General features: G+C 42.2%; 1 pseudogene; it reads right to left on the bottom strand.

Annotated features, from left to right (window-relative positions):
• Positions 1-16737: 16737 nt before the first annotated feature.
• On the bottom strand, positions 16738-17476 carry LOC147748912 (uncharacterized; annotated as a pseudogene).
• Between the last annotated feature and the right edge of the window lie 225 nt (positions 17477-17701).

The raw sequence follows: 17701 nt of genomic DNA, 5'->3' as shown, positions 1-17701 counted from the left end.
GGCGGCCAAAAGCGGTACAAAAGAGGGTGGTGATGGACGGAGCATCTGAATCCACCCCCTTTTGTACCGCTTTTGGTCGCCATAAGTGTGGCAGGGTATGCTCAGACGTGAGTCTCTTGCTCACTTCGCCACTGGATTCAAGCAAGCTGGGCTGAAGACGGCTGGAATGCCAGAAACCGGTCCTCGGAAGCTTGTTTCCGGTCCAGGGAAGACATGGCTTGGCAGTTCGGGCTGGACTGTTCCCATGAGGCACAGGGTCAGACTGATTTGCATATAGCCATGTCTGAACTGGGGTGGCAGAGTGGGCAAAAGAACGGTGATGGATTAAACCCAGATCTTTTGACTGGGTGTGAGTGTTTGATTGATTCAGATGCTCTGTCCATCACCACCCCCTTTTGTACCACTAATGGGCCTGCAGCACATGTTGTGCCACCCACTTAAGTAACCCCAAAAAAGATATCTCAAGCCAGCCATTGCAGCTTGTGTGCAGTTTTAACAGGCTAATTTCATCTGCCAAAATAACCCACATGCCAGCCCTATAACCCCGTTTTTATAAATATAAATCACTCCTAAGTATCGCATGAGGCTTGCAAATTTTTGTTTCACACTGTGATGCCTAACTCTTCCTTAGAATAACATTGGGTTACCTTATTACATTGAATAAGTGATAACCTTTTTGTGGTAGGTGGTGGAGATGTCATGTTTGGGGTCTACAGAAATGTATTTTTAAATTCACTTTAAAGTTAAAGTCAGATTTTTAAGTCAGAAACCTGAAAATTGCACTTTTGGAAATGTGGCATATTTTTATCCTAACAATTTGATCCCTGTAGCCTGTTTCCTGGTGCAGGTAGCATTTGGCCTTTGTGAATTCCTCCCAGACAGTCACACAATATGTGGACTGGTTGTATGCAGGATCGGCCACCCTAAAAGGATGGGATGGGTGGAGCAGTGTACTGCCCCACTTGCACTTCAAAGACACTGCCTCAGCTTACACAGAAGAAACTTCACACTAGCCTTTTCTTCTTCTAGACATCCTGGGACCAGTGCAAGGAGGAGGGAAATTCCAATATAATATGTGGGGGAAAATATCAAAGTTGGCACAAGATATACAATTTGGACCCTCAGATCCACTCCTAGGTTCACTTCTGGACTTCGAGAAGTCTCTAAGATGGCTGCCCTGCTGCTTATGGCCTGCTGTGTACTTCAGAGGACTGTCTTAATGTGCAAAGAATACTGTCCTGCTGCCTGAAGCCTGCCCTATTCCCTCATTGGACTGCCCTGTTTCTTGAGACCTGCTTTTTTGCTCGAGCCCAGGACCATCAGAATGTTTCCAAGTGCTTGTTGGCTGGATCCCTGATCAGAACTTTAAGAACAGAAAAGGTTACAATCATCTTAAACCATCACCATGACCAAGCCCGGACTATCTGGTGCTAAAGGTGCCCAGATATCCCAAATCCAAAATGTGGTACATTGAACATTTTTCTGCTAAAGACTGCCTAGAGAACTAAGAGGCGACATGGACCTACCTGCTCGCCAATCCACCCAAGGTGCATCACCAGTCGGCCTGTCTTCACGGTAGATCCTTCTACGTTCTCTTCACAGCAGAAAATACTGTTCCGTGGCTACTCGCAGAACGGGTATCCAGACTTGTGGAGCAATTGCAGATTGCAGCTTCATCCCGTTAGAGATTTTTGACTTCCACAGAAAAGTTTGAGTTCAAGAAAAAACATCTTCACCGCAACGTCATCCAGTGGCTCCCCAACCATGATGTCTCCTCTTCAGACACTGAACAATATGGAATCAGCACCCATCTAGGAAATGTTAATTGACAGTCTCTGTTGTTCTCAATATGTATAAAAGTTCAAAATTCTTGTAATAAATAAGTCCGGACTGTTGTTGAGTTTTCTGATTCAAATTCTTTATTGTGATAATCCAAGACAGGCAAAAATCCAAGAACAAAGGTGGATTCCTGAGATTCCTTGAGAATGGCAGATGAATGATTCCTGTTTATATCGTACTTTGTCTTGTTTTGCAGAGATAGGCATGGTAGCCAAAGGAGAATCGCTAAACTGATGTTTGAGCCCTGAAGAAGTCTCAGTGTTTCAAAAACAGACTTTGCCCAAAACATCACTAGTGATGTCTGCTTATCATGACCGATACAGCCAATGGGCAAGTACAAGCATGAAAATCTGAGTCCCATCAAATAAGCACATTGTAGCGATCCCAATAAATCCACCAAAGAATAATTAATTAAGTTGGATTCTTTAATGCAATCCCCCGCACAGGAGAAAAGCACATCCAGCATGAAGATCTTCCTCAGTATAATGAACATAGAATGGAAACCTACTCTACTGATAATTCAACTATTCTAGATTGTAATACTGTAATAGAGATTCTAATATGATGGCATCCTTAAAGTCATATACTACACAATCCCCCTTCTTAAAAGAAATAAGCAAAAAAAAATAATAATATTTAAATAAATACATAAGAGTAGCTAACACATATGATTATTACAATCAAACATTCTAGATATGTAGGTTTCTTAATATTATTAACTACAATCAAACATTTCTAGGCATTTAGGTTTCTTAACAATTCTTCCACTTGAAGTCTTAACAACATCTATATCAGAAGCAAAATTTGAAGCACCAGGAAGAACTTGAAAATGTTCTTCCATATGGGGATTAGATTCAGCTAAAGGGATACAATCGGGTATAACAGGGCCTTCATCCTAAATTCCAGGATTGGAATTATGTGGAACGTCAGGTAAAGAATCATTAATAGCATCAGACTCATGTGTAAAATTAGATGTGTCCCACCACCAAACTTTTGTGTCAAGTTTTGTGTCTTTACACATATCCTTATTTTCCTTACCATATGATACTGGTGCCAGACGACTGAAATGTCATACCACACCATTTTCTAACAATGCAGTGTTGTTCATAACTTTGACCACCAATTTTGGTTCACTAAATTTACTTTCACCTTTTGAAACTTTCTTAGCATTTTTGACACTGACCCATTGACCTTCACATAAATTCACATGTTTAGTGCCGTGTTTAGAGTCATAGTAGACTTTATTCTTTATTTGAGAATCTTTGATGCACCCCCTAACAGTAGGTATGTCACATTGGATCATCCCACTTTTGTTCAACCACCCTGGGTTGATCTTTGAATGTGGAATTCTACCTCTCATTAGTGAAAAAGGACTTTGACAAGTGGAACCATGAATGGTACTTCTATAAGCACAAAATAGCTTTTTTAATTCATCATCCCAAGATTAATTACCTCTATTGGCAAGTTGAATAACTCCCTTAATACTACGGTTAGCTCTCTAAACAATACAATTTTCACTTGGGTGATATAATGCTGTGAATCTTTGTTGAATTCCAGAGGCAGTCAAATAGTTTCTCATTTCAAGGGATTTGAATTGTACACCATTATCTGATAGAATACATTTGGGAAAACCTTCTCTCAAGAAAATCTCACCTAGAAATGTAATACCAGTCTTAGTATTGATAACATTCACTACACTGATTTCAAACGATCTCGAAAAAGTGTAATTCAAAACCAAAATATATTTCTGTAATCCATCTTGCCAATTAACAGGTCCCATGAAGTCAATAGCACCAACTTCCCAAGAACATTTCGGATAATCGGGAGAAGCTAACGGTGGATTAAAAGTTTTAAGAGTTTTATAAGAGACCTCACATTTGATACTAGATCTAACATACCTTTCAGCTTCCAAATCCATCTTGGGTGACCAATAAAGTTCTTTTAGGAGAAGTTTAGTACGAGTAATTACTGAATGTCCTTCATGACATAGATCAATTATTTTCTTTCTCAGGTCCTTTGGTGGTATAATTCTGTCACCTCGTAAGACTAGCATATCACAAAGACTGAGTTCATCTAGAACTTCCCAAAAGCCTCTTAACTCGTCATTAACAAATGTTTTGTCTATCCCACTCCAAACTTTATTAATCAATTGTTTCAAAACAAGTAAAATCTGATCAGAATTTTCTGCTTCAAGCCACTCATCTTTACTAAAACTGCTATGAGTTTTATCTAATGAAATGTGAGCAACTGAAAAATCATTCCAAGAGTTTTTGTCCAGTTCAATTAATGGCAAAGACATGCGACTTAAAAAAATCAGCAGTAAAGTTTTTTTTACCTGGCACATATTGTATGTCATACATGAAGTCATGTAATCTCATAGATAATCTCGCTATCCTAGCTGTGGCATTGGTGAGACCATCAGTTGTCAGTAACTTAGTTAATGGTTTATGGTCACAACGAACAATACAATTCCTGCCCCACAGAAATTTCTTGAAATGCTCTGAAGCCCAAACAACGGCTAAGGTCTCCCTTTCAACAACAGAATAACGTTCCTCTGTGGGAGTGAGTTTTCTTTTTTGAAATTATAATTCTGGTGCGGTTTCCAATTGCTGGTTTGGTTTGATTGTTTGTGGCTTGAAGTTTTATCTTTCCTAGTGTCATTAACCTTATTAACAGTGACCGGATCATAAGAGAGAGAAACTGCTTTTGCGCATCTTTCCGTAAGTTCTGCTTTTTTTTTACTAAAGTAATTATATCTTTGAGACTTGCATCGCCTTCAATCCAAGGTTTGTCCTAGATACTCTTATTTTTAGTACACATGTCAACCTGGTCCCTAATCATGTCAACGTGTAATGAACCAGATTTGCATTTGATAGCTAAATTTTTTAAAGCAGACACACAATCTTCAATATATTCATTAACATTTTGTTTGCGTTTGTAAATCGTGCGTCTCGATACTGCAGCACAACCAATTGGTGAGTAGTGATCACCCAGATCAACTATTGCGCATTTAAACTTCGTTCTGTTTTCTGCATTTGGATATAGACGTTGAGGCCTTCAGGTCCTAAACAATGCATTTGAATTCTTTTTTTCCTTTCTGGAGACAGTATACTACCATTATCTTCAAGAGTAGCAATATAATTAAAAAAATATTATTTCCAGTTTTGCCATTTAATGATAGGTTCTCCTGGATTAACTAAGAATTCTTTAGGATCGCTTAATGTGATGCTGGCATTTGTGTTTTGTACAACACCTCTCGATGTGGAAGCTGTATTAGATTCTCCATTCATTTTGTTATATTGAAGGTAAAAGTAAAATAATGTAAATCGTAATAACAATCTTACTGTAAAATGAAGGATTGTAAACTCCAACAGGATGCCAGTGATGTGCTCGAGTCAGGACAATTCTTGCTTGAAGAGACGAAAAAGAAGTAAAAAAAAAAAATGGCTGCTGAGGTCACATTGCGTGATCTTGTAAAGCTTGCGTTGTGAGATCAGCGCGTTGGTTCGACCGCACGTTGGGTAGAGCTGCAGCAGCTGAGTTGGAAGCGAACAATGCTCATGCATCACGGAGAACACTCGCGGCAGGCAGCACGGCTGGATTTGTAAATACACAGTACTCGCACTTGGATAACGCTGGCGGAATGGAAGTAACAGACGAATTTATAAGTAAACAGCGCTCGCACCTCAATAGTTAGCCGATCAAAGAAAGTTATATAAGCACAGCGAGATTTTGTACAACTCAACTTACGAACTGTGAAGTTGTCCATCGTACTTTCTTCTCTTAGAAAATATCCATTGGGGCTAATTCCAAATGTCGGCAGAGCTTTCACAACTGCCTCTGAGCTTTCACAACTGCCTTTTCAGCAAGGGTTAAACAGAGTAGAAGGGTCAAAATATCACGCTAGTGAGGTCCGTCACAGTCTCTTTCCAATTTTGATTTCCAATTTGACTCGGCACTCTATTTGTGGAATGGTAAATACAATCCACTGAATTCAAATTTCAAAAAATACTTCTCCTTGTTTAATTAGGTGGCAGGGGGTTGATCATCCTCGTCCTTGTCGCTAAATCGGTGTAGCGATTCCAATAAATCCACCAAAGCATAATGAATTAAGTTGGATTCTTTATTGCAACCCCCCCCACAGGAGAACAGCACATCCAGCATGAAGAGCTTCTTCAGTATAACAAACATAGAAAGGAATCCTACTCTACTGATAATTCTACTATTCTAGATTGTAATACTGTATTAGAGATTCTAATATGATGGCATCCTTAAAGTCATATACTACACACATGTTCTTTTTGTAAACAAGATGCCACTAGACAAGTAGGTATAATAAACTTAACACGTTCCTAGCTTTGACTATTACCTAGAGACTCATCTAGCCAAGAAGGGTTGTAAGCCTTTAAAGCAAAAAAAGTGTTGTGTTTGCATTCTTAATTGTACTGTGTTCCTTTAATTGTGCATGTGCCAGTTAAGTCATTGCTGGAATATGGAATGTTATATATGTCAGGATACTGTGCATCTTTTGTAAAGAACAGTTGTTCCTGATGAGAACCATCATTTTTAAATTGTTTTAATGGATATTTTCTCAAAATGGCCTGTCGTAACAGTTGTCGAGAAGGCTGACACGGATTCTGTTCTTGCCTTTCTTGATGAAACTTTTATTACGGAAGGAATTCCTTCCTGCATCCTTACGGATAATGGGGTTCAGTTCTTGTCTTTAAGAGCGAGGAAGTATTTTAGTAAACTAGGTATCAAGCATTGAACAACATCGCTTTACAATCCTGGTGGAAATGGCGTTGTTGAACGTTTTAATAGAGTTTTGAAAAATACTATTCAGCTGTCAATAAGTAATAATTTAGATTGGCCTACACAAGTTGGGAAAGTTGTTTGGAATTACCGTATTACTAATAGTGATTCTACTGGTGTTTCCCCATTTGTATTAATGAAAGGCAGGAATCCACGTTCTAAGACGATTCCTACTTGGTTATTTTTTAGTGATGTAGAACCTTATTCTAGAGAATTGGTTAAAGCACGTATGGAACAGGTGCATGATAAAAGTAAAAGATATCACGATTTGAAGCATGGTTCTAAGGAAGTTGAGATTGAAGTTGGAGATTGGATCAGAATCAAGAAGCCTTTTAAGGTTCAAAAGGGTGATTCGCAATTTTCTGAGCCTTTTCAGGTGGCTGAAGTTTTGAGAAACTCTGTTAGGATGAACAATGGGAAAGTTTGGAATTTGAACAGGATTGCGAAATGTAAATCTAGTAATTCTCATACTCTTTGGAAACCAGAGGACTTGGATGTTGAAAGTTCTTCTGTGGATGATAAGTTACAGGTTAGTTCCAAAGTGGTTAGTTATCCTAGTTCAGATGAGGTTCCGTCTACTAGTGGTGGTGTGGATTCTTCTACTGATGTTGAAGAGTCAAATTTAGTTCCACAGGAAGAGGACTCTGTTTCTGAGAGTGAAGACTCATCTTTGTGTCGTCATTCCTCAAGGAAAAGGGTGGTTCCTCTTTGGCTTAAAGATTACATCATGAATAATAAGTAGAAGATTGGAGTAGATTATAGATGTCTACCTTTATTGTTTTTTAATTGTATTGTATATATATTTAGAGTATCAATTATATTATATAGTGTGCTATAATTCATTTTGGGTTTTGATGTTTCCCTTTCTTTTTTTGTTTTGTGTTTTAATTATTAGTATTAGGAAAGGGGATGTGTTGTGTTTGCATTCTTAATTGTACTGTGTTCCTTTAATTGTGCATGTGCCAGTTAAGTCATTGTTGGAATATGGAATGTTATATATGTCAGGATACTTTGCATCTTTTGTAAAGGACAGTTGTTCCTGAGATGCTGAACTTACTGGATGACATGCATTGAGCTCTTCTTTTGATTAAAGGATATCTTATCAACCTTCAATGAATTTATCCTTCATTTTAAAAAGTCTTTTCATAATCCACATTAAGGTAAGTGTCCAAGAGAACGCTAGGTTGCACGGTGTCTTTACTGACAGCAGAACCACTTCATTGGCTAATGGCAGCTCACGTTTCTTCTGGTGCCTTTCTTCTGACATTCGCTATTGGCTTTTCAACTGCTTTAAGTTTCAACCAATGTTTATCAGCTCAACTATTTATACCTTTAAGTTAACCTATTGATGTCATGAAAGCTGTGTGCTGATTGCCTTAGGATATAACATGCATCTGGGTGTTATGGGCACAGCTGTAGCAAAGACGCCATTTGCTACATGTGATATCTCCTAGTTGTCTTACAGCACAAGTAGTAAGGAACCTGAAACGAGGACCAACCCTACACAACACATACTAAGTCTTCCCATAGAGATATGACATTGTAGGCACAATTTGGTCCTCCTTACACCTGAAAGGTGTGCAAGTTGGCTAACAACTCCAACATGCTAAAAGCTGTCAAACCGCTGTCTATATCAAAACCCTTCCTCTACATTGTTTACAAGCTTCATCTAGGGTTTTCTGACACCTATATTAAGAGAAGCTGTTCCGGTCAATAGCAATGTACAACATCCAAAATACAGAAATTAAAAATAGCATACCAGGCTTCAATATGGTAGTCTTTGAGTGTCTCTGATCACACAAGCAGACACTAAACACAGGAAACACCAACCACCCATTGCACTAGTTCAAAGTTAGGCAGCAGTCATTTGCATGTTTGTTTTACGAGCCATGATACTGCCAATCATTCTATCTGTGGCCAGATACATATTGTCTATCATGCTGTTTACCTGTGAGTCAGTGCACAGTTCAAACATGAACGTTCTGCATGCAAATATGGTGATGTAGGCCACCACAACATGACACATTAGTTGGTTGCAAATCTATTGCACCTCTGAGGCTGAGGAGGCCGATCCTCATGCAGAGAGATACAAGGTGTTTTTTGACCACAGGTCTCCAGTTACACTTACGAGTGAGGGAAGGAAGAGTTTCTAGGCAGTGGCAACTGCGGGATACTAGACCTGTGATGCTGCTATCCATTCATGAATACATGTATTGCTTGGGAACACTAATCATATGTGGAGTTCATCTAGCATATACTTTGACTGCACACTTTATCTAGATGGCTATACATTTCAGTCTACAGCAACTATGTTTTGTATTGAGGGATTATGGTACCTGATGGTACATGCGCACATGCTAGAGTGACTAGTTTCAAAAACAATAAGCATTGGCATAGCCTATAGGTCTCGCTTTTGGGACCTTATAAGTGTTTAGCTAGAGATATTGACTTTGCGTAAGTGTTTATTCTGTGCTGTATAGAAGTGTGCAGCATTCTGAAAAGTTATAATAAAGAAGTGTTAGAAGAATTTTTGTTACCATATATATATATATGATCAAGAAAGCATTATGAACAACTAAACGTCCAAATGAAAAAAGTTTTCACAATAGATAATCTGTTGGTTTTTTTTGGCCTTTTAATGCGTGCAACTTTTATATGCCTGTCCAAATGGTTGCTTGTTATGGTTTTTTTGGTTATGAGGGGCATAAATAACAAGAGGGTGAAGGTTGTGAGATAGTACCTGTATAACTGTTAGTGAGAGAATAAAATAGTTAGTCAGTTAGTGAGTGAGAGAGTTAGTTATTTAGTGAGGGAGAGAGTGAGAGAGTTAGTTGGGTATTTAGTGAGAAAGTTAGACAGTCAGTGAGCGAGAACGTTAGTTAGAGTGAGAGAGAGTTAGTAAGACCGAGAGAGAGTGAGTTAGTGAAAAAGAGTGAGTTATTTAGTGAGAGAGAGAGCCAGTGAGAGAGCGAGTCAGAGATTTAGTTAGTCAGAGTGTCAGTTAGTTAGTGAGAGAGTGAGAGAGTTAATCAGTTAGTTAGTGAGAGAGAGAGTGAGAGAGTCAGTTAGTAAGTGAGAGAGCTAGTTTTTACATGTTTGCAATCTGTATTTGTGTAGCACAATCATGCATGGCCTTAGAGCCCAGCATCAGGAGGTTTGCACCACAGCAAAGCACAAAAGGTGACACAAACAACCTCTGAAAAATAAGGATTCCAAGACAGGAAGGCCCCGGGTTTGGTACATGACGCCACTTGATGTGTAAGTTCATGTTACACACACACGTGTAAGTTCATATTTCACTCGCAAACAGATCGGACTCCGAGTACAAAGCTTTCACAACATGTGAACCTGTTCTTGTCCATCTATTTACCCAGTTGGTTGCCAGGATGTCGTGGGCCTTGCGCAAAGAAGAGAAATGCCCCCTTTGGCTACTGTTGGGGTTGTAAATACAGCAAATATCAGAGTTCAATGGGCCCCTGGGGCTCTGTGCCCGGTCCCACTGCACCTGCTGCACCAATGGTAGCGATGCCCCTTTATTTACCCATGTGTAATGTTTCCCCATGACAGGGCGCTGTTAGGCATAACTAAATCTACTCTAGGGGCATGAAGGGGGCTTTGAAGGAGTGGATGTTCGTGGGGGGTCGGGGGAACCCCAAACTAGGAGTTATACAAACACTTGGCTTTCACAGTCTAAAATGACCCGAGATTACCTCTTGTCAAGGGCAGGAGTACATTATTCTATGTTGGAATGGGAAAAGCAGAGTAAGGGAAGTGGATTCACTGCGAAGAAAACTATTTCCTCGGGAATAAAAAATATAATAAAATAAAAAGAAATACAACTACACAGACCTGAACTCATGTTTCCATTTGTACAATAACACATGTGGCAACGCCCTTATGTGGTCGGAATCTGCATTTCACAGCGGTTTCTCAGAAGCACGCCTGGGTCATGCAATCGTTACAGGGTTCTACTCCTGGAAACCTTTGTGGGTACCTGGCTGCAGCTGATGTCCCCCCATGCAGGTGTGTAAACCTGGGGTGCACCTTTACGGATGTCATGAGACCTGGACCCTGTGTTGCTCTGCTCTGGAGGTTTCCTCTCTAACTCATCGACAGCATAGAACGTCTTTGCACCCACGTGCAAAGAGTGTCTTCTGAGGCTCATAAAATCCGGTTCAGTGACGATGACATCCTCGGTGAGAAACTAATGCTCCAAACATTACTTGAGGGTGGTGTCAGGGGGGCAGTGAGGGTCCTTCCAGGTGAGGGGCAGAGAAGAGGCTGAGGCCATCAGACAGGGGGCACGCCCACAAAACAGGGGCGGATTGGCACTGCGGGCATTCGGGAGTCGGCCGAAGGGCCGCTGTTTCAGTGCCCTCTGTGGGTCGTTTTTTTTCTCCCCTTTCCCAGTCCACAGAGAGTGCTCTCTGCTGTCTGCTCTCTGTCGACTGGGAAATGGGAGAAAAAAAACGGCCCACAGCACGGAGACAGAGACAGAAATGAAAGCGCTTCACTGTGCTGCCATACAGCGATTATCAGCTGTGGCCTCTACTGCACCCCCTGCCCTGCAAAGCAATCACGCTGAGGGTGGCTGGGGAGGGGGTGATTGTTTACAAGAATCGGCCTCCCTGGGGGCCAGGTGTTTTTCCGGCCTTTTGAGCCATTTTCACCATGGCCCCCCTTGGGCCCACGCCGCCGGGGAAACAGTGATAGTCTTAACACCTCGCCCACAGTCCCTCATATTCAGGGCACAGCGGGCGAGGAAGAATGGGTCTGGCTGTGGAAGCCAGGTGATGTTTTGAAAGCACACAATCTTCACCTTAGCTCTCCCCCCCCCCCCCCCCCCCATGCAAGAAGTTTAAAAAAAAGGGTTATAGTTCTTTCTCGGTGTCATCATTTTAGAACTGATGCATTTTCAATAATACATTCAAGGAAGTCATGGTTGCAGCTTTTCTATTTTATGCAACCAACAACCATTGACAAAACCTTTAGTTCTGGCTTGTTGTAGGTTTAACATTACTTGATGTATTATATATCTGAACGCAATGACAGAAGCAGCAAAATACCAGTCGGCGGCACACTATGCTAAGCACAGATTTGTAGCTTAGGTGTTTTAAGCTACGCCCATAATTACATTGAACACCCCCTTTGGAGAGAGCCCTCAGTTTTGTCATCCCACTTAAAGCCCTGTAAACAACACCATGTCACAGACACCTCAGGACCTGGCACTGTGCATCATGCATGACTCATGACTTCCAAGATTTCAGATTGACTATGTGCAGGGGCATCTTGAACGCCTCCCTTTGCTTTAGGAACTACAGCGAGGGGTGAGTTCCTGATGAGTCTCTTCTGTCTGCAACTCTGCGTACAAAGGCTCAGCTCACAATTATTGTGAAAAGGTGGGTGAGAGAGTAAGTGAAGGGATGGCTGGATGGATCACTGAAAGGGTGAATAGATGAATGAAAGGGTGAATGGATGGATGATGAGTGAGAATGGGTGGATGGATGAGTGAAATGATGGATGGATTGATTAATTGATAAGTGAAAGTGTGAATGGATGAACAGATGTGTTAAAGGGTGGCCGTAAGGATGGATGAGTGAGTGAAAGGGAGGGTACATGGCCAAAAGATTGGATAGATGAGTGAAGGAGTGAAAGGATGGATGAGAGAAAAGATGGATGGATGATTGAAAGGATGGATGAGTGATAGGGTCAATGGATGGATGCACGAGTGGATGAGTAGATGGATAGTTGGGTGGATGGAAGGAAGGATGGATGGCTTAGTGAAAGGGTCGATGGAGAGGGCAAATGGCTAGATGGATGAGTGAAGAGATGGATTGGGTGAAAGGGTGGATGGAGAGCAATAGTGAGGTTGGATGTGTCTAAGGGTGAGTGACTGGGTGGATGGATGAGTAAGTGAAAGGGTGGCTGGATGGGTGAAAGGTTAAATGGATGAATGAGTGAATGGATGGAAGAGTGGATGAATGGGTGGATAATGGGTGGATGAGTAAAAGGGTGGATGGAGGGATGGATGAGTGAAATGATGGATGGAAGAATACATGATGGATAGGTTTGCAAATGGTTGAATATGTTTGGATCTGGATTAGCGGCATCTTATGTTTGCCACTTTACATCTCACAATGACTATCCAAGCAGATCTTCCCGACCATTTCTCTCACCAAACATGCCTGCTCAGAACCATGAATTGTAAACAAAATATCAGACTGGACAACCCAGTGCTGTAACCATATATATAGATTATTATCATATGAAATATCACAAAAAGACCTGCACAGTTGATCAAAGCTGCGTGCATACTGAGAAATCGTGAAGTACACGATTGGTTCAACCTGATATAAACTTATTTTGACTAGTGCTTAAATGGTTGTCTCTTTACTTACTTACATAATAATGCGCAACCTCCTCTGATGGGTCGGTAAAAAGTACCTTTTGTCCAGAAGGTTTGTTCTGAATTTTAACCCTTTGTCCTGAATTTTTACACTCCCCATCCTGAATTTGCACCCATGCCAGTTGGTCACCCTAGTCCTGACACTCCCATACAGAGCTACAGAGTGTTCACCCTGCCTTTTCTATTTGGTTACTCTTGTAACAAGATGCACCACACTGCCAAGCTCTGACTCAAGAGGGGCCATCTAATCCCCTTGGCATCCCACTCTCCACAGGGCTGACCAAAGTAGACTGAGTAAAGCAGTACTCAAAGCTACATCGAGTGTGCCTCAATTGTCATCCCACCGAATCCAGAACATACTGCACTACACTCAGTGCAGTAGGTCTTCCTCAAAGGTTTACTTGAGTTGCCACATCCAGCACCCAGAAATGCAATGTGTTGCTAGCCGATCCCTTCCTCTGAAGCAAGAAGGAACCGGTAGGCACCATTTTGTTTACCATTTCTTTGCACAATTTACTGATTCATTTGTGTGCCAGTTAATAATGTAACTTTATTTTAAAGGCCTCATCCAAAATGCAGACAAGGGGCATATTTCTCTATATGACAAAAATATTGATTAGTAAGTTTTGGTTAGTTTTTGTTTGTAGTGTGTAGGTCTGACTGCACTCTATTTTAGGTCCTAGGCCAGGATGTGGCAACATGTTTGTGTGTTGATTTCAGGACATGTCTAAGACTTTGTGTAATGTGATTTCTCAAAAGAGAGCTGTTTAGCCTCATTCTATGCTAGGCCTTGTTCGAGGCCTAAGCAAAATTTGCAAACTTGGCACTTCTTTCTCTGTGCAGAAGAATTAACTTTTCTAGCATGTTCAGGTTAGAATTACTTTTTGCAGATTTTATATCATTTTCATGGTTAATTGAGTAATCCTCAGTCTCCTCATGGCCCAGACTTGAAGGCAGCAACAGATGTGAATACAACTGTGTTTTTTGTATATAGACATCACTTGCTGTCTGTGAAATAAATTTATGACTAGATTGTACAGATACATTTTTTCAGCATTCTTTACATCCCAGACTGCTTTTTCCTCATTTGTGAATTCTTACTTTTGTTATTACATGTTCTGTTCCCAGAGATTCCAGTCTTACCATTTCTCCTTGACTTTGTACTAGATTTCTGATTTATGTGATGATTAGCTGGTTGGGAAAGAGTACCTAACGACCTTGTGCAGGGTGTTAAGACTGCATGTAAGTATTCAGTTATCAGACCTGCAGTGCTCCTATTCTTTACCAATGTTACTTGCTCTGTAAGCTTTAAAAGGCTAAATTTACTAAATATTTCTCTACGATTAGACATCAAAGAGTAACCAAATAGTGTTTCATGAAAGGGCACGCCCCTTGAATGTGGGCCACGCCCCTTGACTGTAGGCCACGCCCCTAAAATGTATGCCACGCCACTTGAACGTGGGCCACTTTTTTCGTCAGTGCCCGGGCCAAATTGTGATCCCAATCCGACCCTGCCCCAGATTTACAAACATTTCACATGGCTTTTCACATAGTATTGGTGCACATGACCACTAAACAGTGTTTGATTATGTGTAATACGGGGGGAGGGGCTTAACTTTTTTATTTTAGGTGATAGAGTATCCCAGCATGAAAAGCTAAACATATGTATAATACACATCACCCGTTCAGCAGGCCTGGCAACAGGCTGTCAATCAACAGGATTATATACTCGCGGAAAGATATCATGTAGATATTTAAGTGCACACCTGGGAGTTGTATCAACCCCCTTAAGGGTAGAAATGTACAAAATGCATACAAGGAAACCTGCGATCCATAGATTTCTAATTTGTTTAATATTTTTCATGAATTAACCCCAATATCAGTGCACTTATTTGTGGAATGAAGGTGTGCATATGAGAGAGAGAGAGAGAGAGAGAGAGGTCACTTTTTATCTGTGAAAACTGTGCTGTTCAAAGCACCGTTCGGCATCCTGTCCCTTACTAAGAGCGCATCTACACACAGAGTAATTCCCTAAGTGCCAGACACCACTGTGGCAATGTGTGCTTTATTAGACCAAAACATACTTTTGCTTTCATCCAATTGTTTTTATATCTGTTGGGGCCGGGCAGAGTGGGGGAGGGGGGCAGTTGACCCTCAGCAACAATACAGTTGTACAAAAACCATGACAAAAGAAATTAAGCATTATCGAATGCATAAAGTTGGCTGTACAAGTCAAAGACTCTGGCGTTGCCAGGGCTTGTTTACAAAGGATGTCTGTAGGAGAATATCTCACGACGGAGGGGAGTGGGCCAAGGTGAGGGGTTGGTAATCTTCCGGAGGTCACTTGGGGTTGGAGGTCTATGTTCTAAAAACATGAACTATCTCTGCTTATACACGTAGCAGGGACTTGTAACATTTCTCACACGGGCTGCTGAAAAATTGTGCCTAATTTAGAAACAGTGTCGCTTTAAACAGCCGCCTCGCTTGTTTTCTTCATCCCTCGGTTCTCCAAAATAAATCCTGTTTCTAGCTGTTAAAAAGTATGTTGTAAACTAATGTAGAAAGACTGCTGGGGTCAGTCTAGAAAAGTTCTTAGTGGGACTCACCTTAACTCTAGCGCATTAAAGTTCAGCAGCGCCTGTACTTAGAGCTTACAACTCGTTAGACATCATCAAGGCGCAATTGTTCCATTCTTGTGTGTTTTTTTGAAATACAGATCATTGTTATCGGACCCATTAGTGCTCTTATTTTAGTCCAATTACTCCATTGTCAGCACACCAATACTACAACTCCTAGAATGCATCAGTTTGTGAATGAAAAGCCTGGGCTGGTGCAAGGAGTCAGAGACACGCCATGCGATGACATCCCAACTTAAAGGCACCAAGCTATTTCTGTGTAAGGGGGGGTCTTTATGCTCGTGTGCAGGAAGTGAGGCCTGCCTGCAGATGAGGGCAGGGGGACCCGTTAAAACAGCCTTGAGGGCCCCGTGAAAGCAGCCTTGAGGGCCCCGTGAAAGCAGCCTTGAGGACCCCGTGAAAGCAGCCTTGAGGGCCCCATGAAAGCAGCCTCGAGGGGCCCCATGAAAGACGCCTTAAGGGCCCTGTGAAAGCAGCCTTGGGGGCCCTATGAAAGCTACATTGTTCTCTCAGCCCAGACCGCGGCGAGCTGGAGAGAGTCCCTCAAATCCCCGCTTGGCTGACCGCAATGCACCCTTATCTTCAAAGACACTTTCAGGGTCTGAAGTGAATTTGCAGAGAGAAGTGAAAAACGTGAATTTATCACCAGGATAGCTTGGCGGTGACGTAAAATATCTGCCTACACGGAATTCAAGTGTGCTGACAATATATGCAGTGCCTGTGCGTTGATCAGACGCAAGACCTATTGGCTTTGCCCTTCCGGTTGCCCTGAGAAGCATCCCCCTGCTGTCTGCCTAGCGCACGGACCCTCCAGCATAAGTCACACATGGTACAAATCCCCCTTTTCATTTACTCAATAGAAACATGCACTTTAATACAACCTTGTCCTCTAACTTAAGACAGTGCAAATCACATCTGGCATTAAAAAAAGATCTCACCCATATAGGGCCGAAATTAACCCGACCCCGTCATTTTGGGCAATCTGTAGTTTCGGGAAGTATATACAATTAGTATCACTGACCAAGGAAATGAAAACCACTACTATTACACTTCTTCTGGCTCATCAATGCCACTCTCTTTAAAGAAAGAAGAGTCTATGGGCGCTGCATTTGTTCCATCCCCTCATTGCAAGTTGGATGGTCTTTGCTGCTGTTGGGCCTGCCGCGGACCTGTGATGTGAAAAGCCCGTGACCCCCTTGCAGAGTCCTGTTCGTCTTTACTCGGCACCCTTTGCAGATCATACCACCTTGTTGTCCAGCACCCCCTCTTGCTGGCTCGACTGGCTGGTTAAATGTGCCCTCTGCTCTCCCTTGACTGTAAAGGAACTTTGGGCTTGTACCTCCTGACCAGTGTCCCAGGAGCCCTGTCCATCCTCCTCTGGCTGCAATGGAGTGTCCTTGGGTCTTTGGGAGTCTGGGGAACCCTACTTGATCCCCTCAATGCCCTGGCTGCCTCTTCTCAACCCCTCCTCTGAGCTTAAGCCACCTCTGAGCAGCCGAGCACGCAGGTAGCGGGCGGCACACCACAGAAGCCCAGCTCACAAAGCGCTGGCTTAGCTCGTCACAACTATAATGGCTGGTTGACACGAAGATGGTGGTGCCGGGTCCTCCTAGCACCTGCAGCGCCCTCAACACCTCTCACGCCCCCTGCAGCGTGTGCTCACCCTTACCACCCCATCACAGTCGAAGAGCAGAGTGCTCGTCCAACCCAGCGCCTAACGGGCCCGCGGCGGTGAAAGGTGGAGAGAAAGAGGTAGCTGCGACAGCCTGGGAGCCACCATCATGAACAATGGCAGAGGAGGGAGGAGCCAATCACAAAGTACCGCATACGGCTCGGGGAGCCAATTGCTGTGTCTGTTTCCACGACGACCAATGGAAGAACAGTAATGTTCACAGATATCCTATCACAATAGTACAAAGGCGACAGCCAGCCGCTTGTGGAACAGCCAAGATGACAGCTGGCCAATCGAACGTAGCAAGGTTGCCAGCTGATGAGCCTAAAATGGGAA

Source organism: Lissotriton vulgaris, chromosome 1_1 (assembly GCF_964263255.1).
Source record: "Lissotriton vulgaris chromosome 1_1, aLisVul1.2, whole genome shotgun sequence".
Taxonomy (NCBI): domain Eukaryota; kingdom Metazoa; phylum Chordata; class Amphibia; order Caudata; family Salamandridae; genus Lissotriton; species Lissotriton vulgaris.
Note: the sequence above shows the minus strand (reverse complement) of the source record. Positions and strands in the feature narration are given on the sequence as shown.